This window comes from Narcine bancroftii, chromosome 11 (assembly GCF_036971445.1).
Source record: "Narcine bancroftii isolate sNarBan1 chromosome 11, sNarBan1.hap1, whole genome shotgun sequence".
In the NCBI taxonomy this organism is placed as follows: domain Eukaryota; kingdom Metazoa; phylum Chordata; class Chondrichthyes; order Torpediniformes; family Narcinidae; genus Narcine; species Narcine bancroftii.
Window position 1 is genome coordinate 15,902,664 of NC_091479.1, and position 26,335 is coordinate 15,928,998.

General features: G+C 50.7%; 1 protein-coding gene and 1 long non-coding RNA gene across 6 annotated transcripts in view; one reads left to right on the forward strand and one right to left on the reverse strand.

The window, feature by feature from the left end:
* cd276 (CD276 molecule) overlaps positions 1-26,335 on the reverse strand; it is a 162,382-nt gene that overhangs the window by 81,583 nt on the left and 54,464 nt on the right. The gene's annotated exons all lie outside the window — the stretch shown is intronic.
* On the forward strand, positions 4,097-13,713 carry LOC138745550 (uncharacterized). Its single transcript, XR_011346337.1, has 3 exons — positions 4,097-4,206; positions 11,322-11,437; positions 12,622-13,713. It is a non-coding gene; the product is annotated as an uncharacterized lncRNA (long non-coding RNA).

The following is a 26,335-nucleotide window of genomic DNA, read 5'->3' on the forward strand; positions in this document are numbered from 1 at the left end:
AAGGAGGAGCCAAAAACTGCTCACGACACTCCGAGTGAGGGCTCACCGGTGCCTGCATCACAACCCTGCTCTTGCATTCTATTCCCCTTGACATGAAGGCCAACATTGCGCTTGGTTTGTTCACCACCGTCTCAACGTGAAAGTTTACCTTCAGGCTATCCTGCACAAGGACCCTCAGGTCGCTTTGCACCTGAAACATGCAGAGAAAGCTGGTGATGGGCCACGACATGGGTTTTTGGTGGAGAGCTCGCCTTCATTATTCTATTGCACTTTTAATGACTCAAGGGAAGAATTTCTGGGTCACTAACACTGATCGACTTCCTGTTCACTCCACACTGATGGTGTCCATCAGGAAGAACGTACAAACTCTTTACAGACAGTGCCGGGTTCAAACTCGAAAAGCTGGCACTCTAATAGCGTGGCGCTAACCGTGCTGCCCCAAAATATATATCTAAATATGTATGTGTTTTAATATTTTTCAGATACATTGAGTCAGACAGAGGAGCGGCTGCCTTGCAGGTCCAATGACCAGAGTTCCACCCCAATTCAAAACGAATCAGTGATGATTCATCCCCGGGGCGATCTGACACCTGCGTGCCAGTTAGTGAGGATTCACACTAGCACGTTAACCGGTAGATTGGCGGCTAATTACTGGGTTAACATGCCAGTGTGAATGGGGCTATTTGTTTTCCATTTCCAATCTTGCCCGGCTCCCAGCCTGCACTCCCCAGACATTAACGTGGACTTTACTGCTTTACACTAAACCTGCTTGCCTTTTCTTTCCCCTCCCCCTTTCCTGTCCTTCTAATTCTTCCACCCATCCAGCTATCCCTCCTCCCCATGATCGCTGCTGTCCCCTCCCTCCTTTCTCCACCTATCATCTCCTGCCTTTGCTCCTCCCCCCTCCCCACTTTTGTTCAGACGCTTGGTGGCATTTTCTCATACTTTGATGAAGGGCTCAAGCCCGAATACTCAGTGATGTATCTTTACCTTTGCTACATAAAGAACACTATTTCACCTGCCGAGCTTTTCCAGCATCTTGTGCTTTTATCCCAGCCTGCCCTTCCCCGACTCACTCCTTCCCCGCAGGTGACCATGACGCTCCCACGTGGCCGCAAAAGCCCAGGTTGGCGCACGGCCGCGACGAGTGAAGCCTACCCGGCCGCAGTGCCAACCGGAACGCTGGCAGCGCTGCACCGACCAGAAATTGTAAGCCCACCACTCTCTGCTCAGCGTGTGGCCCTTCAAAGGTCCCCGCTGTCACTGAGAAGCAGATCTCCCAGTCTGGTCGACAAATGCTAAATCGAGCTGCTGGCGCAGAGTTCATCCGTCGGAGTTTGATTTTCCCAAAAAAAGAATAATGAGATGAAAATACTTTATAATATAAAATGGTCACAATGAATGACTTTATATCCCTACTCCAAGCAGTTACATTTCATAACCTGCACAGGAATGGAGAAATGAATTAAAATTCAGGAAATGTTGCACAAAAAGAGCAATTAATTGACAACTGATGATTGGTAATCCATGCATGAAGCATTCCTTGTGTACTTAGAAATAGTTTGCATGCAGGAGTGTACTTTCTGAAAAGCTTTCAGCTCTTTGGACAACAGTTTAATCAATGAACTGTGACAATGTTCAAAAAAGACGTGTCATATGTAAAGGATGACATCTTAACAGAACTAATTGGTACTTTAAAAAAAAAGAGTTACCCACACGCCTGTTAATCTCCGAGAAATTACCAGGACAATTCTAAGTGAATACAATTTAATTAAATTCTCCCCGAGTCCCAAAAATGAACAATCTTCTCATGGGGCCGACCTGCACCAACGAAGAACTGAGAGTAAAATGGTCGCGTTTTCAGTAACCAATCACTTTTTCTAACGTGCGGAAAAGAATTGCTTCTTCAGGAACCGATCGCCCTCCTCCTGAGGTCGGTTCACGAGGCTCATTGTGCTGCCTCAGCGGAGGCCGGGTTCAATCCCAGCCTTGGCCACTGTCTGGGTGGAGTTTTCCCTGAGAACTCCCACGTCCCTTAAAAACGTGCGTGTTGAAGGTAAACTGGCCACTGTATATTGCCTTGGGGGGTGGGGGGGGGGCAAGTTCAACTTTATTGTCAGAGTACATACATGTCATCACATGCAACCCTGAGATTCTCTTTGCATGTGGGTGGGAATTAGTTTAAGCATAAAACATTACAGCACAGAAACAGGCCCGTTCAGCCCTTCTAGCCTGTGCCGAACCATTTTTTTTTGCCTAGTTCCACTGACCTGCACCCAGACCATAGCTTTCCCATCTATGTACCTGTCCAAATTCCTCTTAAATGTTAAAATTCAGCCCGCGTTCACCACTTCAGCAGGAAGCTCGTTCCGCACACCCCCCACCCCCACTCTGTGTGAAGAGGTTCCCCTTCACATTCCCCCCTAACCCTGTGGTTCTCAACCTTTATCTTTCCACTCACATCCCACTTTAAGTATTCCCAATCCATTCAGTGCTCTGTAAGAGATGGCTTAAGGTTGGATTGGAGCAAACTCGACAGGCCAAATGGCCTATATCTTACAGTGTGAGGTAGGGAAAGATTAGACTTTAGCAGATTAGGTTCACATGGGTATATACTTAGATCCCTCTCCCACCCCGGACACAGCATCTTCCAACTCCTCCTATCAGAGAGGAGGATCAGGCCCAGAACCACGAGGCCACGAAACAGCTTCGTCCCACAGGCAGTGTGAATGCTGAACGACAGAACAAACTGCTCGTCCAAAACCTCCACGACTCAACCAATATCCATTTATTTTTATGTGGCTTTTGCTCGTCTCCGATTGTCATATCTGTACACGTGTTCGCATTTTTTTTGCACCAGGTGATGTTCTATAGGGTTGCATCGGGTGATAACAAACTAGAACAACATTGTGGGTCAAAGGGCCTGTACTGTAACGTTCGATGAACGGGCTAGTTGCCTGCTGTATGTCGTTGTGGGTATAATCACCTTCTGGGATGGGCAATGATAGCGTTGGAAAGGCCACAGTGCCAGTTCCTCTTGACAGGCTGAAGTGATGTGACTGGTGGCAGCTATGGGCGTGAACACCAATGCCAAGTTGCCAGATTATGAGAGAAGGTGATGATATACTTAGCACAATGAAGTCTTGTGTAATGACATTTTATGAATAAGGTTTACTTTTGGAGGTGGCAGGGAGGCTACATTCACAGCTCTGGTTATTTGGGCTTAAATCTTTAATTTAGACGTGCATTGCAGTAACAGAACCTTCTGGCTCATGAATCCATGCCCGCCAAATTAACCCCCCCCTCCCCAGTTCATTTTTGAAGGATGGGAGAAAACCCACGAAGACAAAGGGAGAACGTACAAACTCCTTACAGACAGTGCCTAGTTCGGACCTGGGTCGCTGGTGCCATAAAAACATTGATCTGCCCGTGCAGGGTTTGCGAGCACACCCTTGACCCGTAACATTTCCACCCGGCCCATAAACCTGAAGGTGGGCAAGTCCATTGGGTAAATTAGTCACTGCAAACGACACCAAGTACAGGTGGTTGGTCGAAACAGGAGGTTGGTTGAAATGCCAGGGAGTTGATGAGGGAAGTCAATCACTGGGAGGAACAGTAGAGAGAATAGGATTGCTCTGAGAGCTATAATATAAATTCTATGGGACAAATGGTGGAAAGATTTTAAAAAGTGCCTTGTTAACACTCACTGGGCAATAGAAGCCAGCCAGAGGTGCCAGGTTTCAAACTCCAACGTTTGGCCCTGCTTTTTGCAGGTGGATGCAAAAAAAAATACTGTGACGCAATTTCAATGTGATTTATCATCTCCCTGTCTCCCTGACCAGCACTCTTCTCACAGCGAACATCAGAGAAGTTCGTACGGTAAAACCCCCGGCATCCAGATTCAAGCCTCTAGCAGCCTCAGCAATCAGCAAAAAAAATAAAGCAAAATAAATTTTAAAAACAAAGTTTAAAATTGTCAAAGTAAAATGTTCCCTGAAGTAAACCTTTGGTGAAGATGGGAGCAAATATTTAGCCAGCAGAGGGCCTTGGTCGGGCTTTGCTCGTGGCAGATGTTTGAATCGCTTTGTGGGAAAAAGCAAAGGCGTCGCCCAGGATGAAGAAGTGCCTGCCTGCTTTTTGCTTGCCCTTGGCCTAACTGATGGATACACAGTAAGACCTCTGGTATCCGGGATCCATAAATGCCAGGTAAGCGTATTTTCCGGTTGCTCAAGTCTACTTTTACAATCCCTAACTAATACACCTGCATTAAGTTTAAAAGACAAAAATACTACACTGTACTCACACAGAACAAACTTCACTTGCATGAATATAAAAACCTTAAAGTATTTTACTTTATTTTCAGTCACATTCTTTGAAAACATTTAACCATTACTGCATCTGCAGGTTCCTCCCCCTCCACGGAGCCGCATGAAAGATAAACAATAACATTACAGATAATTAACCCCCCTCTACCCATGCCAAATTTACAGATAAAGCCTCTGACTGGGGTGATGCTTACTAAGCAGGGATAAGGAGACACTTTAAGAGAGTCGTCCCAACATCTCTTCATCCTGGGGGAAGCCATCGCTGTTTCACACAACGCGATTCAAACAGCTGCCACGAGCAAAGCCTGACCAAGGCCCTCCGCTGGCTGTACATTTGCTCCCATCTTCACCAAAGGTTTATGTGCTACTTCAAGGAACATTTACAATTTTAAACACATTTTTTTTACCTGTTATTTTATTCTTATTTATTTTATTTTTTAATTTATTCACCCCTTTCTTACAGCCCAACAAGATGTAAATAAGATGATGTATCGCGTTTAAATAAGTTGCAAAAAAAAGTTCTTACTTTTTTTGATTTTTCGAAGATACAATGGTAGAATCTGTATTATACTTCAAATTTTGGCTAGGCTATGATGTTCAGTGTTCCCCCACACTGATCCCACTGCCTGCTCTCTCCCAATAGTCCCGTGTCAGTCCCCAAACTGATCCCACTGCCCCGCTCTCTCCCGACCGTCCTGTGTCAGTCTCCGCACTGATCCCACTCCCCCGTCTTCTCCCGACAGCCCCACGTTGGTCTCCTCACACTGACCCCACTGTCCTTTATCGACTTACGATGGGTTGGCCAGAACGTAACCCCATCGTGAGTTGAGGAGCACCTGTATTATTAACTGATCATTGGACTGAACCTTACACCCAATAGCAGTTGCTCACCGATAGCACCTCCAAGATCCGGGACCTCCACCACTGAGAGGGCCAAGAGCAGCAAATATTCTTTGGGATAAACGAGGATGTTGCCCCATGCACCACGTGCATGGGGTGGGAAGGCCGGGGGGTGGGGAGCCTCCTCTTACACTAAGCCAAGCATCAAATCTTCCGCAGAGGCCAGGCAAGGGACAGTACCCCTTTAAGAACAAGCTAACATGTGAACAAACTACCGCGTAATTAAATTAAATAAAAGCCACAAAATGATTCAATCACTCGAAGAGCGAAAAAGAAAATTAATTCCACCAGCAGGGAACCAAATTTATTCATATCTGAAACACCAGATAAAACATTTATTAGCATTGCTGATATCGAACCTATAAAAGTCTGGAATGAACAGATTCCCTCTCCGGCTTTCTGACTGATAATTAACTTGTGTTGCTGTGGTAACTGCAAAATCTGAAGGCTTGTAAATCATCAGTTAATGGTCAAACAGTAAATAACTCCCCATAGAAGCAGCAACTTATAACCTTTCATTCAGGTTACTTTGAGATACAAGTTTCCCTGCCAATATTTATGGGTCCATCCTAAGGTGACCTTGTGATTGTAATGTGGGCTGTGCTCACAGATTTTGCAGCAAATACCAAAAGCCAACATACTTTTTTGACTTTTTTTTTGGAAATACAGATGCCTGACATTACGGCTCTCCCTCTCCCACTGAGTGGATATTTCATGACAAACAAGTGGTGTACGTCACTGCCGCCGAGACAGGGCAGGGCAGGGTAGACCAGGTGCCCCAACCACCCGGGTTCACTCCTGGCTTCGGGCACTGCCTACGTGGAGTTGGCACGCCTCTGCGGGAACTCCGGCTTCCGAAGAGGGGCAGGTCTGCCAGCAGAAGGGATCTCACAAACTCTGGGGGCAGTTGCAGAAAAAGCATGAGATGCGCAGGTTTAAGGCAGAGATTGGCAGGTCCTTGATTAGCCAGGGCATCAAAGGTTATGGGGAGAAGGTCAAGCAGTGGGGCTGAGGGGTGGAATGGATCAGCTCATGAATAAATGGAGGGGCTGACTCAATGGGCTGAATAACCTATTTCTGTTCGGATGTCTTAAGGTCCTATAGTGTAGGATTAGTGCAAATGGAGCTTGATTGTTGGAGTGTTATCAACAGCCCCAAAGCCTGTTTCCATCTTCATCGACTCCTAGAGTCTAAAGCAATGGTTCTCAACCTTTTTCTTTCCACTCATATCCCACTTTGTAATCCCTATGCCATCGGTGCTCTGTGATTAGTAAGGGATTGCTTAAGGTGGAAAGAAAAAGGTTGAAAACCTCTGTTTTAATCGCCCCTCATTGGCTTGTTATGTGCACGGTTTCAGAACTCCAACAGAAATGGGCCAATGACAATTTTTCTCAAGCAAAAAATTTCAGTAACAATTGGGTCTAGAGCAGTGGTTCTCGACTGACAGAAATAAGGAGAACACCCCCTGTCGAGGAGACGATCCTACTGGGAAGGTGGCCAGCGGAGGGGCTCAGTGGCTGAAGGACCCACACAGGCTGCGGCCTGATGGCAATTTACATGCAATGGACCCACACGGGCTGTGGGCTGCTGGAGACTGGCTCACGGGAACCAGGTATCGGAGCTGGGATTCAAGACGGTGCTGTGGGCACAAGAAGGGCTCCCAAAGGGTCTCGGACGCTGAAGGCTTCCTGATCGTGTTGGAGGTTTGAATCTAGAGTTCTGGTTGACGATTGTTTGACCAGGAGTCTGTGTGGCTGCAGGAGTGTTGGAGGCAAATCCATGGACACTCAGTGGCCGTTTTCACATCCCAGATAAGCGGTGACCCTTCTTGGACCTGCTGAAATTCCCGGCAATGCAGGTCCTCCTGGGCCTTTCACGCTGCGGTCCAAATTCCCCAGGAATTTACCTTCTCTGGCAATTTAGGAGTGGGAGGTCCCTAAATCGATGACACATTATACACTCACAGGAGTACAAACAAAATGCTTCTCCCCCCACCCGCCACTGTCCATCGGTCAGCCACTACCCCCACTTTGGCACGTCGCGACAATGGCACAATGTTAGACAAATGGAAATTCTGGGAAATACAGAGCTGTTCCAGCTGTGTGAGGGATTACAGTTAACGAGGACAGCCATTCGTCCCACAGGGTGCTGCGGTCGCGACGGGAGATGGGAATTTCATCATTTTAATCATGTGCGTGGCGCAGCGCTGGCATCATGAGGCTTCCCCTGTGCTGTCATTTGCCTTTTCACAGGGAGAGGGTGGTCCCCAAAAATTACCCAGGTTCGTGTCCCGGGTCGACCTTTTCACACCCCGGGTTTACAGGTGGAAAATTTCATGGGAATCTTCATTTTACACTGCGGTGTGAACAGGCCGTGACTCTTTCTCGCTTACCCTAAGGGATGCACTAATGGTGACCCTTTATCTGCTGACAGCAGGCAGAAGGCAATTTTGTGTAATATTAAGGAATCTTGAATTAATGTTTATTAAGGTTGATTACACTGCCTGCCGGTCTGCAGCAAAAGTCCTTAACAACAGGCAGGATCAAAGCCAAAACTGTGGGTGCTGGAGTCTCGAGCAAACAATGAGAAGCTGGAGAGACTCAGCAGGTCAGGCAATATCCATGGAGAAAAATGGTCACAGTGGCCAAGCATTTCATTTCTGCATCCCACTCCCATCCTCACGTCTGTCCACGGCATCATGTACGAACCCACCAAGACAACTCGTAAACTGGAGGAGGAACACCTGATTTCCCGATTGGGCACTCGATATTAATGCTTTTCCGGTTTATACTCATCTGCTCTCCCTTCCCTTCCCCCTGTCAGTTTTACACCCCACTTCCCTCTCTCTCTTCACCCAGCCATCCCTCCTCTCCTTGCACGCTGCTGGGCCCTCCCTCCCTTCTCCACCTCCTGTTCCTCCAATTTGGTTTCGGTCTGCATGGGACCATGTCGGCGAGGGAATGGTATGGAAAATTGAAAAGGGTGGCCAGTGGGTGATCCCCGCTAATGCGGCGGACAGAGCCAAGGTGCTCAACAGAGTTGTCTCTCAGTCTGCGTCCAACCTCCCCGATGTAGAGGAGACCACGGCGGGAGCATCGGATGCAGTGGCCCGACTCCCGCAGATTCACGAGTGAAGTGTTGCTTCCCTGCAGATCAGAACCATAAACAGTTCCTTCCAAGTGAAGCATAATTTTTACCTGTGAATCTGCAGGGGGTCATCTCCAGCACCCGGTGCTTTTGCAGTGAACCTAGAGATCGGGTGAAGAGCTGCTCATTCCTCTGTGATTTGACTGCAGAATTCCAAAACGAGCCAAACTACTACGTCCACAGCTCTCCAGGAAGGCGCCAGTGGCAGTGCCAAGACATCACCATGGAACACTACAGCACGGAAACTGGCCCTTCTCATCTGTGACAAACTATCATTCTGCCTTCATTCCACTGACCTACACCCAGTCCATTCCACTGACCTACACCCAGTCCATATCCCCTCCCATTTATGTTCCCGTCCAAAGTTTTCTTAAATGTGAAAATAGATCAGCTGGCAGCTCGCTCCACACACCCACTACTCTCTGCGTGAAGAAGTTCCCTCTAAACATTTCCCCTTTCACCTTTACCCTATCTCCGCTGGTTTGAATCTCACCTAACCCAGGTGGAAAAAGTCTGCTTGCATTTACTCAGTCTGTCCCCCTCATAATTTTGTTTACTGTACATCAAATCTCCCCTCATTCTTCTACACTCGGGGAATAATGTCCTAACCGGTTTCACCTTTTCCTGCAACTCAGTTCCTCATGTCCAGGCAATATCCTAGTAAATGTCTTCTGCACTTTTTGAATCCTATTGATATCTTTCCTCTCAGTAGGTGACCAAAACTGCACACAATACTTCAAATTTGGCCTCACCGATGTCTTAGACAACTTTATACCACAACATCCCAACTCCTCTACTCATCAGTTTGATTCACGAAGGCCAATGTGCCAAACGTTCTCTTTATAACCTGTGATGCCACTTTCAGGGAATGATGTATCTGTATCCCCAGATCCCTCTGTTCCACCGGACTCTTTGGTGCCCTATCATTTACCGTGCGTGCCCTCTTAGTGTTATCATTTTATTTTTACAATAATTTCATGATTTGTTCAAGACGATACATCCTGATTCTGATTTCATCAAATATTACAAAAGTATATGACAATAAAATATTAACAAATCTTATATAGTAATAAAAATGGTATTGAAACGTACATTACACGGAAAAGAAGTTAAATAAATCCCACGATACTAATTATCGATCCCCTCCCTTTGGAGGCTACTGGCTTACCAGAAACAGTCCACTACTTATAATAAAAAAAGGTAAACAATGGGGTCAAGAACCAAAAACTAGTTAATCTTACAAATTTTGAGAATAATTAAGAAATGAAACCCATAAAGGGACAAACTTAAGATTCATTTCAGTTGTGGAACTTCTAATTTCCTCCAAAGACAGACGTGCCATCATATCGGACGCCCATTGAGTGCGAGTGGGAGGGGCAGCACCTTCCCACCTCACTGATACGGCCCTTCTTGCGACAAGGGAGGTGAAGGCAACGACACGGGATTGCGAAGCAGTCGGCATCAAACCCAGTGGCCCAATTATTCCAAAGAGTGCGAGAAAAGGTTTTGAAGTCAAAGTAATGTTAAGAACTAAAGACCAGGAACAAAATACCCCTTCCCAAAAATTGGAAGAGCATAACCAGAACATACAGTGTACCACCTTCAGTTATACCAGTGGTTTTCAACCTTTTTCTTCCCACTCACATCCCACTTTAAGTAATCCCTAGGCCATCAGTGCTCTGTGATTAGTAAGTGGGAAGGTTGAGAATCACTGCTCCAGACCCAATTGTTACTGAAATATTTTGCCTGAGAAAAATTGTCATCGACCCATTTCCTCTGGAGTTCTCAAACCTTGCACATAACGAGTCAATGAGGGACGAATAAAAGAGTGGTTTTCAAACTTTTTCTTTCCACCCACATCCCACCTTAACCAATCCCTTACTAATCACAGAGCACCGATGGCCTAGGGAATACTTAAAAAGTTGAGAACCACTGGGTTATACATTTATCACATGTCAATCAGAAATGGAAAGAAATAGCTGGTGATAAATGCAAAGGATCTGAATGATATGGTTTATTTTTGTGTCATTGGGAATCACCATCATTTTTATCATTATCCCATTTACCAAAAAGTATTTTGTGCTCAGATGAGTTTCATAGCGATTTTTTTTTAAAGCTACTGTTATAATAGTTTTTTAATGTATAACCTCCTTTGGCAAACATAAAATTGTGCAAATAAATTACACACAACAGCCAACGTTATGCGGCCACGATAGAATATTGGGTTCAGCGTCAGACCAGCCCATTAGTATGATGAGGGATGAATATTGTGACCCAATTTGAACTGGAGAGAATTCTGACAATTTTAATCAGTAAATTCAAAATCCCATGTTGGGGGAGGAAGGTTTTAAGCAACACTGAGCGTTCTCTCGTGGGAACGTGTATTTTATGAAAGCGTTCAATTGCATTGTTTTTGTTCTAAAATGAATGAATGAAAGAACTAAACTGATAGAACACTATTGATGCCTCTGTGGAAGCCAAGTGTGCATTGAAAGCATGAGAATTTCTGGAACTGGATAAAGACACCAGGTCCCAACTTTCCCAAGGTGAGGTGAGCCTATCTGTCCTGTTGTCACTGCAAACCAGGGATTACGACTTCGTGGCTCGCTGCAACCCTCAAATTTACTAAAAATCCAGCCATCCCTCAGCTGGTGCTCGTGAAACGAAATGCAGCGCAGAGTTTGGGAGAACTTTAAGTTTGCTAACTTTCTGCTGGGTCGAAAAATGTCCTCAGTCTGAGTGTTGTGGAGTGCAAGTGTGGAAGCCTGCCTTCTGAAGTCGGAACTTCGCCGGATCCCGTGCTCAGGGCCACAGTCCGGGAACCTTCTGAGACCGTGAAACACGGGCATCTGCAGGGGGTGCAACAGTGGTCAAAACACAGAAATGCTGGAGGAACTCAGCCGGTCTCGCAGCATCCATTGGGTAAAGATGATATTACCAACGTTTCAGGTCCGAGGCCCTTCTCCAAGGTTTGAGTGGAGAAAAGAGAGGTTCTGAATTAAAGGCTGTGTAAAGAAAGCGGGGGAGGAATACCCCCCAACAGACAAAATTGGATAAGAGAAAAGGTGAGAATTGATTTTGGCTCTGCACAAGGATTCAGAGTGAAAAGGAAAGAGGGAGGGAGGGAGGGAGGGAAAGAAAGAGGGAGGGAGGGAAAGAGGGAGGGAGGGAAAGAGGGAGGGAGAGAGGGAGGGAGGGAGAGAGGGAGGGAGGGAGAGAGGGAGGGAGGGAGAGAGGGAGGGAGGGAGGGAAAGAGAGGAGGAGGGAAAGAGAGGAGGAGGGAAAGAGAGGAGGAGGGAAAGAGGAGGAGGAAAAGAGAGATGGAGGGAAAGAGAGATGGAGGGAAAGAGAGATGGAGGGAAAGAGAGATGGAGGGAAAGAGAGATGGAGGGAAAGAGAGATGGAGGGAAAGAGAGATGGAGGGAAAGAGAGATGGAGGGAAAGAGAGATGGAGGGAAAGAGAGATGGAGGGAAAGAGAGATGGAGGGAAAGAGAGATGGAGGGAAAGAGAGATGGAGGGAAAGAGAGATGGAGGGAAAGAGAGATGGAGGGAAAGAGAGATGGAGGGAAAGAGAGATGGAGGGAAAGAGAGATGGAGGGAAAGAGAGATGGAGGGAAACAGAGGAGGGAAACAGAGGAGGGAAAGAGAGGAGGGAAAGAGAGGAGGGAAAGGGAGGGAGGGAGAGAGAAAGAGAGAAAGAGAGAGAAAGCGAGAGAGAAAGCGAGAGAGAAAGCGAGAGAGAAAGCGAGAGAGAAAGCGAGAGAGAAAGCGAGAGAGAAAGCGAGAGAGAAAGCGAGAGAGAAAGCGAGAGAGAAAGCGAGAGAGAAAGCGAGAGAGAAAGCGAGAGAGAAAGCGAGAGAGAAAGCGAGAGAGAAAGCGAGAGAGAAAGCGAGAGAGAAAGCGAGAGAGAAAGCGAGAGAGAAAGCGAGAGAGAAAGCGAGAGAGAAAGCGAGAGAGAAAGCGAGAGAGAAAGCGAGAGAGAAAGCGAGAGAGAAAGCGAGAGAGAAAGCGAGAGAGAAAGCGAGAGAGAGAGAGAAAGAGAGAGAGAAAGAGAGAGAGAAAGAGAGAGAGAAAGAGAGAGAGAAAGAGAGAGAGAAAGAGAGAGAGAGAAAGAGAGAGAGAGAAAGAGAAAAAGAGAGAGGAAAAAGGAGACAGGGTAAGAAGATAGGGGGGAGGCTTTTACAACCGAAACCGAGAAATCGATGTTAATGCCATTCAGGTGACATCCAGTTTCTGAATTTTGTTTAGTTCCTGCAGAGATTCTGTTCATCAGTAATGCTGTGGAGATTTATTACAGCTTTCACCATTCACGCCTGTCGCTAAGTCAGAAAGTTAGAGGCTTGATGCTGCCCAATAAATTAAACATCAATCTCGGCAGATACTCCAGTGCATGGTGCAGATCCGTGAAACCAAGTTCCTGACTGTCCTCTTAATGTGGATCAAATGATCTCAATGCATCTTTAGTGAAAATGAGTTGAACAGTTCTTCCCAGCACCTTGGCAGATGTTCAGCCCTCAACCATGATCTAGGTATAATTACACGGCAGAAGATAAAGTTGTCCTCTCTCCAATCATGAAAGCCCCCCTCCCCACCGCACACCGAGTCTCTCAAACTGGCATGACAAGCTAAGATAATTGGGCCATTCTATACCAACAATACATTTCCTTTTGCTACTTTCAACAAACTTTCTCTGCTCTGCAGTGTTGGATGAGGGACGTCAGCTCGTTCGGAGAGAAATAACATGCGCTGTTCCCTGGTTTCCAGTGAGTGGGGACCGTAAACATCAGAACTCATATCATACAAGAGCGGATCAGTGCAAATTATTTCAATGCGCTGTTTGGCTGGAGTGAGGAGAATTAAAGGATGGTGTACAGCAAGCTCAGTGCTGTCAACTGTAGTAATGACTTTCATTAAGCTAGTGGGACAAAAAAAACACCACTGGCATGTGTCTGAAATCCAACGGCTCCTGCTGAATGTGTGTTCCACAAGTTAGACGTCCTTTTAAAAAAGAAATTGACGCTGTTGTAACAGTGGGAGAACGGGGAGCTGCTCCCAAGGGTCCAACCGCCCGGTCCTAAATGTCAACTGCTCCATACAGGTTAGTGGAGCTGACGGGGTTTTCAAACCACCCAAAGATGACAGCACCAGCAGGGAGCAGCCGACCGGTGCAGGGCACCTGAAACAGTGAGTCAACCCCCACACCCATTGCGAAGGAGGAGCAGAGTAGTGACCACAGGGGTGGTCCAGCGAGGGCCTCGCCGGATGACGAACCCACGTGGGCTGTGGGCGACCTGCGGTCGGGGGGGGGTGGGGGGGGAAACCAAGTGTCAGAGCAGGAATTTGAGAGGGGGCTGAGGGCAAGAAGGGCCCCTGAAGGCTTCCTGGTCACGTTGGAGGTTTGGATCTGGGGCTCAGGTTAGACGTTGAATCAAAAATGGAGTCGGTGCGGCTCCTTTCTCTTGTAACGTCAGGGATACTAGGCAACACTCATGGAAACTCTTATGGCAGGCCGAAGGCAATTTCATGTAGCATCACATGGCAATAAAAGAATCTTGGGTGCAAATATGATGGGTGTACAAAAATGGGAAATAACAAACAACAGGGGAGCACAGTTGGTCCAATGCTCTTACAGCGCCAGAGACCAGGGTTCAAATCCTGCACTGTAAGGAGTTTGTACACTCTCCCCGTGTCAGCGTAGGTTTTCCCTGGGTTTCCTCCCACCGTTTGAAAAGTACTGGAGTTGGCGACTAAAGGGGAGTAAATTGGGCAGCGCGGGTCAAAATGCTGTACGTCTAAATTTTTTATTAAATTTAAATTTTAAAAAAATTGTTTGTTTTTTCTTTTTTATCTTTCCTTTTTTAAAAATTCTATAAGATGTCACATAAAATATGAAACCTGATTTTGTTTTTTCATTAAAAAATGAAAAATGGTTACAATTTATAATTGTGGATGCTACGCTAAATGGAATGGGTTATTCCATTTATGAAATGGTCGAGTCTCAAATCTCACCACCTCAGGAGCCGAGGGTGTCCAGACGTCACATCAAGCCTCCGGACAGACTCAACCTGTAATTGTAACTAATAATACTCCACTTGCATACTCTTAATTTAGCCATTAGTCCGTTATTTTACCAGTCTGTCACAGTTGGCTTTCATCTTTTTAAAAAGGTGGGGGGGGGGGGTGAGTGTGGGGATCCTTGGTATTGCGTGCTTGTGTGTAGAATGTGGTCCGAGGCTGTAGGCTGACTAGGGGGAAGTAGCCTTCATGCTTGCATACAAGTGTTCCTGTCCATAGCCCTGCGCTCAGATGGGGACTAGCCCCATAGATGGCCAAAACTGACTTGCAATGTTCAACATTTGCCAAGTCCGACACCATCAACTTCATGGGGGTATTGGATGCAGGGGTGCACTGGCGACCACCCCAGCTACATCAATACCATGGTACGATGCTGAGACAGAGGAAGTGGTGGCAGTGAGTGATGAACCCCACCCCATCCCTCCTGCCATCAACAAGATGGATACAATGGCCTGCCTGGATTAACACTGTTTTGTTGACTCTCCAGAAGTTCAATGCCATCCATATCAACACGAACCTGCTTGTCCGCTACCCGATCTTTCACCTTCCATCTCTCTACAGTTAAATACTTCACTTCCAGAGCCCACGTCATAGATCCCTCAGGAAGGCACCAGTTCTAAAGGCCAAAACCCTCCACCCAAAGGCGTGGAGAGCAGCAATACAAGGAGATGGCCTGTCACCAGAGGAGATACGGGCCGATTACAGGCAAATGGAGCAAGCTTGGTTGGAAAGGACAAGTTGGGCTGAATGGCTTTTGATGTGCCTTCTGTTCCATACAGTGGAAAGCTCTTACTTAATCACTATGTAGGAATGGATATCAAATTCTGACCATGCCAGCCATGCCCATAGCTTTGACATAAACAAAAGGTTGTGGCCTGATATCCTAAGGTTGTGGCCTGATATCCTAAAGTTGAGCTCCATAGAGATTCCCATTACCTTTCCATCTTTATTTTGGTGATGGTTTTCACAAATATCCTAATTACCATCGCCTGAGCCCTTCTTCAAGGTGTGACCAAAGAACAGGACGGCGTCAGAACAAAGACAAGGCTGGCTCGGGGGAGGAGTCCAGGCCAACGAAAGGTGTTCATTTTAATGAAGTCCTCCTCCACAACCTTTTGATTCAGGAGCCTGCCAGCTTTTTACCTTGAAGATGGGCTCAGGTCCTAATCGTCCATCTTTACTTCCTCTGGACTCTGCAACCCCAGCATTTCTTCATTTTTACTACAATCATTAGGTCTGCGGACATTCGAGTTTCCCTTCACTTTAGTAAGAATGAGACATTTTGTAAAAAAAGAATCACTGGGGGATAATGACTTTGATGAAGTCATTCAAATCCTACATATTCCAGTGGAAAAAACTGCAAGCTCAATTATCCATTTTGGAAAATGCAGCCGGTGAAATATATTGCTCTCAAAAACAACTCCAAGCCATAGAGGGATAATCTGAGAGGGCATTAGTCTTATCCACGTTGACAACATCACTTTTCATTAGCCACAGAAAGCACTAGAAGTGATCAATTATCGTGAACATTCAAATCATTATTACGTCACCGTTAATTATATTTGTCACTCCTGCTATTTTGAGATACTGTACGTGAAAGCCAAATGCTTCTGGCGCGTTGAGACCGATACAATTAAAGACTTTATTTCATTTTTATGTGCCTCAAGTTACCAGCCAGGACAATATCTTGCATAGAGTTGCGGGGAGCAAAGGTGAATGCGATCCTCGGTTATGGATTTTCAGAGACAGGCCGCCACAAAAGGCAATCGCTCAGCCCATCCTATATACGCCAGTTCCTGGTGGACCCAGCCCATCCTATCCACAGTGGGCTCAGCCCATTCTATCCCTTAAGATGGTAATGTGGGTGGAAAGGGAAGGTTGAGAATCGCTGCTCGAGACCCAACTGCTACTGAAATATTTTGCTTGAGAAAAATGGTCTTTGGCCCATTTCCTTTGGAGTTCTGAGACCATCCACATAACGAGTCATTGAGGTACAATTAAAACAGTGGTTTTCAAACCTTTTCTTCCCACCCACATCCCACCTTAAGCAATCCCTCACTAATCACAGAACACCGATAACATAGGGATTACTTAAAACTGGTATGTTAGCGGAAAGAAAAAAGTTGAGAACCACTGGGTTAAAGGGAATAATAAGGGGAACCTCACACTGCCAGTTGGACAGGTACATGGATAGGAGGGGTATGGTCCGGGTGCAGGTCAGTGGGACGAGGCAGAATGAGAGTTTGGCATAACGAGAAGGGCCTGTTTCTGTGCTGTCATGTTCCATGACTGTATACGGTGCTCCCTCATTCCACCAGGTGTCCTCTCTGCATTCCCAGACTTCAGAAAGAGCCCCAGCCTGAAATGACAGCCATTCTTTTTCTCCCACTGATGCTGCTCGATCGGTTTTATTTATATCCCTCCCCACTATCAAGAACATCTACGGGGAACGCTGCCGTCGGAGAGCAGCGCTCCTCAAGGATCCACGTCACCCAGCACACGGACTGTTCTCAATCATCAAGGATCTGCACCACCCAGCAGGCGCTCTGTTCTCACTGCTGCCATCCAGAAAGAAGTGTCGGTGCCACAAGACTCACACCAACACCTGCTACCCCTCCACCATCAGACTCCTCAACGACAAACTCAATTAGGGACTTACTTTTTAAACCTCATCACAAATGATTTTTTTTTCCTCTATATTGCCCAGTTTGTTTATATGTGGATGTACCTTCCTGAGTACTGTTTTTTTTTTGGCACTGCCAATAGGTGGTAATTTTGCCTCGCCCGCAGGAAAAAGGGTTGGATGCGATGGCATGTATGTAGTCTGACGATACATCTGATCACGTATATTTGTAATTGTTACATGCTGGATATCCTGTGTGCACCATGAGTCTGGAGAAATGCTGTTTCGTCTGTTGTCTGTGTGCAGTCAAATAAACTTGAGATCTTCCAGTAAATTATGTTTACCGGATTCCACTGTCTCCAACCCTTCTTACTGTGCGAGGCAGAAAATGGCAAAGACATACAATCTTTAAAAAATCAAATCTTCCCCGAGACGCCTGCAAATTATTCCTTTTTGAAATCCTCATTGATGCAACCTCTGAAAAACAAAGCTTCACATCGCAACTAATCCCTGCATCTAAACGCTGTTCCACACGTTACTCCTTTCCAAAATCCTACACCGGTGTCCCCGTCCACGAACAGGAAGGGCTGCTTTCAATTTACCCTCTCCAAAACCGCCAGGATCTTATCCACGTCCTGTCGTCACGGCCGTCAGCTGAATCACAGACAGCAATGAGGAAGCGTGCAAGAGGGAGAGAGATCAGCTCATTGAGCGGCGTCACACCAACAACCTTGTACTCGGCGTTAACAAAACCGAGGGAGCGGATTGTGGACTTCAATGAGAGGAAAAATCAGGAGACCATGAACCAGTTCTCATCGAGGGGTTGGCAGTGGAAAGGGTGAAGAGCAGAGGATCTGTCCTGGGGCCTCCATGTCGATGCAATCACGAAGAAGGCCCGCCAGCGGCTACACTTCATGAGGAGTTTGAGGAGATTTGGTATCGTCACCAAAGACTCTTGCAGATTTTTTACAGGTGTACCGTGAAGACCATTCTGACTGGTTGCATCACTGTCTGGTATGGTCGATGCAATCACGAAGAAGGCCCGCCACCGGCTACACATCATGAGGAGTTTGAGGAGATTTGGTATCGTCACCAAAGACTCTTGCAGATTTTTTACAGGTGTACCGAGAAGACCATTCTGACTGGTTGCATCACTGTCTGGTATGGAGGTGCCAATGCACAGGACAGTCACGCCCCTACCCCAATCAAATCTCACCTTCCCTCTTCTGCTCCCCTATCCACATCCAATTATGGCCTTCTGACTGTCGGCCTGTGCTCCTCTCCCTATTTCTTCTTCTCCCCTCCACCAGCCTATTAATTGCCTGCCTTTTGCCTCGTTCCTTGAAGGACTCGGACACCAAAGGTCGATTATTCATTACCTCCAATGGACACTGTGCGACCTGCTGAGTTCCTCCAGCCTTTCCATGCTTTTTACTCTTAAGACCGAGGACAAACCTCTCGCCCAAGGACTTGGCTCGGAGGGAGTAAATAACTTTAGCTCCTGTCACAGGACTCAACGGAGATAGTTGTCCATGACTCAAGTGAGATGCAGAGGGCACATCTTGAGTTGAGAACAGTGAGGACGGACATTCACATTTAATTGCCCAAAAGTCATTCAAATCCCACTGCAGTATTCTGCATGTCACCACCTGCTATTTCCTGTAACACTGTTGTTAACACTCAATGACTCATTGAGGGGCAGCAGAGGAGAGGGTCAAATTCCTGGGGGTCAACATCTGAGGATCTGTCCTGGAGCCTCCATGTTGATGCAATCTCAAAGGCGACTCGCCAGCGGCTATACTTTGTGAGGTGTCCGAGGAGATTCGGTACTTCCCCGAAGACTCCCAGACTCTTCCACAGGTGTACTGGAGACAGCATTCTGGCTGGTTGCATCACTACCTGGTATGGAGGTGCCAACTCTCAGGACAAGAATAAACTCCAGAGGGTTGTTAACTCGGCCTGTGACATCACGGGCACCGGACTTCATTGAGGACATCTACAAAAAAAGCAGCCTCTATCGTCAAGGACCTCCCCCAGCCAGGCCATTCCCTCTTTACTTTCCTACCATTGGAGCCTGAAGACGAACACTCACTCAGTGCCACAAGGACGGCTTCTTCCCCTCCGCCGTCAGATTCCTGAACGATCAATGAACCAAAGACTTTGACTTTTTCTTCCACGATATTTTGTACGTGGTTTATATAAATGTTTGCAACTGTGATGCTGGCACAAAACAATGAATTTCGTGACACGTTCATGACGATAAATTCTGATTCCGACCTCTCCAAACCAGGCTGAGACAGCTCCTTATGTTCTCACTGCTAAATCTAATTCACTAACAGACAGAATTCTGTGAGCCCGTGGCGCCCCGCCCACAATTATCCCGCAATCCCCGCAAGTTTTTGGAGGTTGGGAGGAAACCCACACAGACACAGGAAAAACTCCTCACAGACAGCCCCGGAATCAAACTCTGGTTGTTGGCGCTGAAACAGTGTTGTGCCCTGGTTAGAGCAAACCCAACCTCCAGCCCTGTCTGGTCTGGAATAATCAATGAACCTTACTTTTTGCGCAGTTTTTTTAAATATATATCTATTGTTGTAAGACAGTTTATAACATGAATATTTGCACTTCAATGCTCCCGCAGAACACCGAATTTCGTGACAAGTTCACGAGAATAAATTCTGATTCGGCTCGGGGAGGAGCTAGCAAGTTCTCTGTGGCTGTGTGGGTCCTCGCTCACATCCCAAAGCACGCCCCTCTCCCCTCCATCTATACCTCCCTCTGCCTTGAAAATGCAGCCAACAACAACCAAACGCTCGTCCCACCCTGCCAACACCATCACTCGTGATATAAACTCCTTAGAGACACCGTTGGATTCAAACCCGGTTCGTTGATGCTGTGATAGAGTTGCGCTAACCTGTTAAGTTCTTATGTTTATTTTTCTATATATTTTTGTCTTTCTTAAATACATTTAATTAACCACTAACTTAAATTTATATAATAATTTAAAATTTTCAATTCATTTCAGCTGTTTGCAAAGTTACTGATTGTTCTAGTTTTGAGTTTCTACAATTAAGTTCACACCGGGTGCCTGGAAAATAGATAAGGATTTTTTTTTAATTTAAACGTACAGCGCGATAACAGGACCATCTGGCCCACAAGATTTGTGTTGCCCAAACTCCAATTAACCTACAACCTCTGTACGCTTTGGGAGGGTGGAAGGAATCTGGAACACCCCGGGGAAAACCCATGCAGACACGTGGAGAACGTACAAACACCTTACAGACAGCGCGGGATTCAAACCCTGGCTCTGAAACAGCGTTGCTTTATCCAGCAGGATTTAACAGTCACAGGGCAAGGTGACTGATCGGAATGTGAAATTCTTGTACTACCCTGCGCATCTCAGGGATTGTTCGAAGAGACGGGCAGAATCTCAATTGTACGAGGACAGAGGACTTCCCTCAATGTATTCGCCAATTTCAGCTCGTGCTGCTTCCTTTGACGACCCCAGCGTCTGCTGGGCCAGCATCTGCAAACCGGATCTAACTGATTTATTTTCAGCCTGGGTGAGCCTTCAATCCAGTAATGTCTTCAATGAACGACAGACTGCTCTTAAAGGTCTGACAAGTCTCACAAAACTAAGTGGAAAATTTTGCCGAGGAATTTATCAAGAACTGATTCAATAATCCCCTATCCTTCAAACCAATCAAGGAAATGGAAATCTTGGCCAAGATCATGAATGTTATTTTATAAGCGTCTAAAGCAGGAAGACTCATATTAGCAATTATTTATAAATTCAAATGAGCTTCATTTATTTAATAGCTTCCAGAAATATATTTAACAGAAGTTTAATTGCAGGGCATGGCACATTACAATATGTGGGTGATTGCATCGTTTAGAGAAAACCATACATTTGTACAAGTGGCTTAGTAGCTCCTTCAGAATATCTCACAAGGGTTTGCAACCAATCAGGTGCCGTGGCAGATACAAGGCAGGAAATATGGCAGCCAGTTTGTTGACCAGCGAGCACCCCAAGGAACAACATTAGTAGGAGACAAAGATTGGTCGATGTTTCGGGTCGGAATCTTTCGTTGAGGTTGAATGCGGAGGGGAGATATCCAGTGTACAGAGAGGAGAGGGTTGCACGAGGGGGGCCATTTGGGGATTGTTGAACTGGGTGGTGATACCACCACAACACTGGCCGCACTCCTACTGGCCGACCGCAGGGAGCAACCACTGTACCTGCAGGTAGGCAACCTGGTCTAGCCCAACCTGGCCGGCTGTCAATCACCAACCTGTATAAAGAGCGCGCGGGAGGGCGAGAAGCGCGCGGGAGGGCGAGAGCGCGCGGGAGGGCGAGAGCGCGCGGGAGGGCGAGAGCGCGCGGGAGGGCGAGAGCGCGCGGGAGGGCGAGAGCGCGCGGGAGGGCGAGAGCGCGCGGGAGGGCGAGAGCGCGCGGGAGGGCGAGAGCGCGCGGGAGGGCGAGAGCGCGCGGGAGGGCGAGAGCGCGCGGGAGGGCGAGAGCGCGCGGGAGGGCGAGAGCGCGCGGGAGGGCGAGAGCGCGCGGGAGGGCGAGAGCGCGCGGGAGGGCGAGAGCGCGCGGGAGGGCGAGAGCGCGCGGGAGGGCGAGAGGGCGCGGGAGGGCGAGAGCGCGCGGGAGGGCGAGAGGGCGCGGGAGGGCGAGAGGGCGCGGGAGGGCGAGAGGGCGCGGGAGGGCGAGAGGGCGCGGGAGGGCGAGAGGGCGCGGGAGGGCGAGAGGGCGCGGGAGGGCGAGAGGGCGCGGGAGGGCGAGAGGGCGCGGGAGGGCGAGAGGGCGCGGGAGGGCGAGAGGGCGCGGGAGGGCGAGAGGGCGCGGGAGGGCGAGAGGGCGCGGGAGGGCGAGAGGGCGCGGGAGGGCGAGAGGGCGCGGGAGGGCGGAGGGCGCGGGAGGGCGAGAGGGCGCGGGAGGGCGAGAGGGCGCGGGAGGGCGAGAGGGCGCGGGAGGGCGAGAGGGCGCGGGAGGGCGAGAGGGCGCGGGAGGGCGAGAGGGCGCGGGAGGGCGAGAGGGCGCGGGAGGGCGAGAGGGCGCGGGAGGGCGAGAGGGCGCGGAGGGCGAGAGGGCGCGGGAGGGCGAGAGGGCGCGGGAGGGCGAGAGGGCGCGGGAGGGCGAGAGGGCGCGGGAGGGCGAGAGGGCGCGGGAGGGCGAGAGGGCGCGGGAGGGCGAGAGGGCGCGGGAGGGCGAGAGGGCGCGGGAGGGCGAGAGGGCGCGGGAGGGCGAGAGGGCGCGGGAGGGCGAGAGGGCGCGGGAGGGCGAGAGGCGCGAGAGGGCGCTGGGCTAGAGGGCCGGGAGGGCGAGGGCGGAGGGCGAGAGGGCGCGGGAGGGCGAGAGGGCGCGGGAGGGCGAGAGGGCGCGGGAGGGCGAGAGGGCGCGGGAGGGCGAGAGGGCGCGGGAGGGCGAGAGGGCGCGGGAGGGCGAGAGGGCGCGGGAGGGCGAGAGGGCGCGGGAGGGCGAGAGGGCGCGGGAGGGCGAGAGGGCGCGGAGGGCGAGAGGGCGCGGGAGGGCGAGAGGGCGCGGGAGGGCGAGAGGGCGCGGGAGGGCGAGAGGGCGCGGGAGGGCGAGAGGGCGCGGGAGGGCGAGAGGGCGCGGGAGGGCGAGAGGGCGCGGGAGGGCGAGAGGGCGCGGGAGGGCGAGAGGGCGCGGGAGGGCGAGAGGGCGCGGGAGGGCGAGAGGGCGCGGGAGGGCGAGAGGGCGCGGGAGGGCGAGAGGGCGCGGGAGGGCGAGAGGGCGCGGGAGGGCGAGAGGGCGCGGGAGGGCGAGAGGGCGCGGGAGGGCGAGAGGGCGCGGGAGGGCGAGAGGCGCGGGAGGGCGAGAGGGCGCGGGAGGGCGAGAGCGCGCGGGAGGGCGAGAGGCGCGGGAGGGCGAGAGCGCGCGGGAGGGCGAGAGCGCGCGGGAGGGCGAGAGCGCGCGGGAGGGCGAGAGCGCGCGGGAGGGCGAGAGCGCGCGGGAGGCGAGAGCGCGCGGGAGGGCGAGAGCGCGCGGGAGGGCGAGAGCGCGCGGGAGGGCGAGAGCGCGCGGGAGGGCGAGAGCGCGCGGGAGGGCGAGAGCGCGCGGGAGGGCGAGAGCGCGCGGGAGGGCGAGAGCGCGCGGGAGGGCGAGAGCGCGCGGAGGGCGAGAGCGCGCGGGAGGGCGAGAGCGCGCGGGAGGGCGAGAGCGCGCGGGAGGGCGAGAGCGCGCGGGAGGGCGAGAGCGCGCGGGAGGGCGAGAGCGCGCGGGAGGGCGAGAGCGCGCGGGAGGGCGAGAGCGCGCGGGAGGGCGAGAGCGCGCGGGAGGGCGAGAGCGCGCGGGAGGGCGAGAGCGCGCGGGAGGGCGAGAGCGCGCGGGAGGGCGAGAGCGCGCGGGAGGGCGAGAGCGCGCGGGAGGGCGAGAGCGCGCGGGAGGGCGAGAGCGCGCGGGAGGGCGAGAGCGCGCGGGAGGGCGAGAGCGCGCGGGAGGGCGAGAGCGCGCGGGAGGGCGAGAGCGCGCGGGAGGGCGAGAGCGCGCGGGAGGGCGAGAGCGCGCGGGAGGGCGAGAGCGCGCGGGAGGGCGAGAGCGCGCGGGAGGGCGAGAGCGCGCGGGAGGGCGAGAGCGCGCGGGAGGGCGAGAGCGCGCGGGAGGGCGAGAGCGCGCGGGAGGGCGAGAGCGCGCGTGAGGGCGAGAGCGCGCGGGAGGGCGAGAGCGCGCGGGAGGGCGAGAGCGCGCGGGAGGGCGAGAGCGCGCGGGAGGGCGAGAGCGCGCGGGAGGGCGAGAGCGCGCGGGAGGGCGAGAGCGCGCGGGAGGGCGAGAGCGCGCGGGAGGGCGAGAGCGCGCGGGAGGGCGAGAGCGCGCGGGAGGGCGAGAGCGCGCGGGAGGGCGAGAGCGCGCGGGAGGGCGAGAGCGCGCGGGAGGGCGAGAGCGCGCGGGAGGGCGAGAGCGCGCGGGAGGGCGAGAGCGCGCGGGAGGGCGAGAGCGCGCGGGAGGGCGAGAGCGCGCGGGAGGGCGAGAGCGCGCGGGAGGGCGAGAGCGCGCGGGAGGGCGAGAGCGCGCGGGAGGGCGAGAGCGCGCGGGAGGGCGAGAGCGCGCGGGAGGGCGAGAGCGCGCGGGAGGGCGAGAGCGCGCGGGAGGGCGAGAGCGCGCGGGAGGGCGAGAGCGCGCGGAGGGCGAGAGCGCGCGGGAGGGCGAGAGCGCGCGGGAGGGCGAGAGCGCGCGGGAGGGCGAGAGCGCGCGGGAGGGCGAGAGCGCGCGGGAGGGCGAGAGCGCGCGGGAGGGCGAGAGCGCGCGGGAGGGCGAGAGCGCGCGGGAGGGGCGAGAGCGCGCGGGAGGGCGAGAGCGCGCGGGAGGGCGAGAGCGCGCGGGAGGGCGAGAGCGCGCGGGAGGGCGAGAGCGCGCGGGAGGGCGAGAGCGCGCGGGAGGGCGAGAGCGCGCGGGAGGGCGAGAGCAGGTCAGAGGACTCCATTTTGCTCAACACACATCAGGTTTAGCTCATTATACAAATAGACTGGTTGCCTGCCTGGTCAACCCGTGGAATAAATAATGGATATGTCAACAGGCCAAATTCTCGGAGCATACAAACTGCCTTCTATGACTGTATCTAGCACATGGAACTTGCCAGCATGCTTACACATGTGAGGAAGTCATCACATCCAAACATCTTGACAAAGGGTCCAGATCCACAACACTGACTGGAAATTTCTACTCAGGGACGCTGTCTGACCTGCTGAGTTGCACCAGCAATTTTTTATCTGTCCAAGATTCCAGCCGCTACAGGTTTTCCCTTTCACCAAACATCAGCCTTACTGCTAGTCTGAAAGCACAGATGAATAACAATCCATAAATAAATAACTCAGGAATCAGGGTTTGTTTACTTTTTCAAACTAAATGTGTGTTAGAATTAAAAGCTTATCTGGATTAGGCATTGAGTTCCCGGTTGTGTAAAATAATTCTCTGCTACATCCAACAAGTTAATCATCTTCTTCCACAGTCCCTCAAGATTGAGGTCTGACTCCAGTTTTGCAGGTTTGGAGGTCAGTGACAAAGCCAATGGCTTTGGGGAACCAGGAATGGTGCCCGGGATTCACGATGGGTTACTAACAGACCACGGGCACTGACAGTTTCCCAACTCCCCAATGGCATTGTCAGGAGTTTGCGGAGGTCTGGTGTGACACCAGAGATACTGGCAAATTTCTACAGAGGTGCGGTGGAAAGTGTGCTGACCAGCTGCATCACAGTCTGGTATTGGGACACCAATACCCGAGCGTAAAATCCTCCAAAAGTAAGTGAACACAGCCCAAAACATTGTAGACAAAACCCTCCCCACTATTGAGTACATTTACAGGGAACATTGCCATCAGAAAGCAGCAGGTCACATCCAACCAAAGCCTGTGTGTCGCATCAATTTCAAGTCCACGTGTCAACACTGAATTTCCAAAATGGAACCTTGAACTGCCTTCCGAGAATTGTGTCTTCTGCAGAGGAGGCTTAGGGTACCACACACACCCACACCCCTCAGTATATTCGTGCACATTTGGGTGTTAAGTTAGATTGGTGTAGACAAGTTTAGATAAGTTAGCTAAATTAGATAAAGTGTTATATTATTGTTTATTCATAATTAAAAATATTATTTTAAATACCACACATCTGGGCTCATTTTTACTGCTGTTGTCCAGTACATAACAATTGGTCAGCAGGGACGTCGAACAACTGGACAAACTCAACAGCTGCAGACCAGAAATTGATATGGGGGAGTTTTGGAAGCAGATATGAATGATGGACAGAAGTGATTGAAAGCATTAATTAGCACTGTGGAGTCTCAATGCAGATTAACCAGCTGTGATGATGCAAGTTACCAGTCTGCCCCTAACATTACACACAACCTGGATCACGAGCCCCAGTTTCGACACAAAGCTAAGGCAAGCTTGATTAGTATACTACCCAGATGGGGCAATGACAACTCCAATAATATTGTCTCGATCAGATGGGGCAATGACAACTCCAATAATATTGTCTCGATCACCGGTAAGAGTGGCACGATGCTACCACAGCGCCAGCGACTCCGGTTTGAATCCAGCACTGCCTATAATGGGTTTCTACAATCTCCCTGTGTCTGTGTGGGTTTCCTCCCATTCTTTAAAACGTACTGGGGTTGCAGGTAAATTGGGATGTACAGGCAGCCCCCAGGTTACGAACGAGTTCCATTATCTGTATGTCCAAAAGCTGAATTTGTACATAAAGCACAACCGGTACGGTTCATATTTACTGTTCGTGAGGTAACA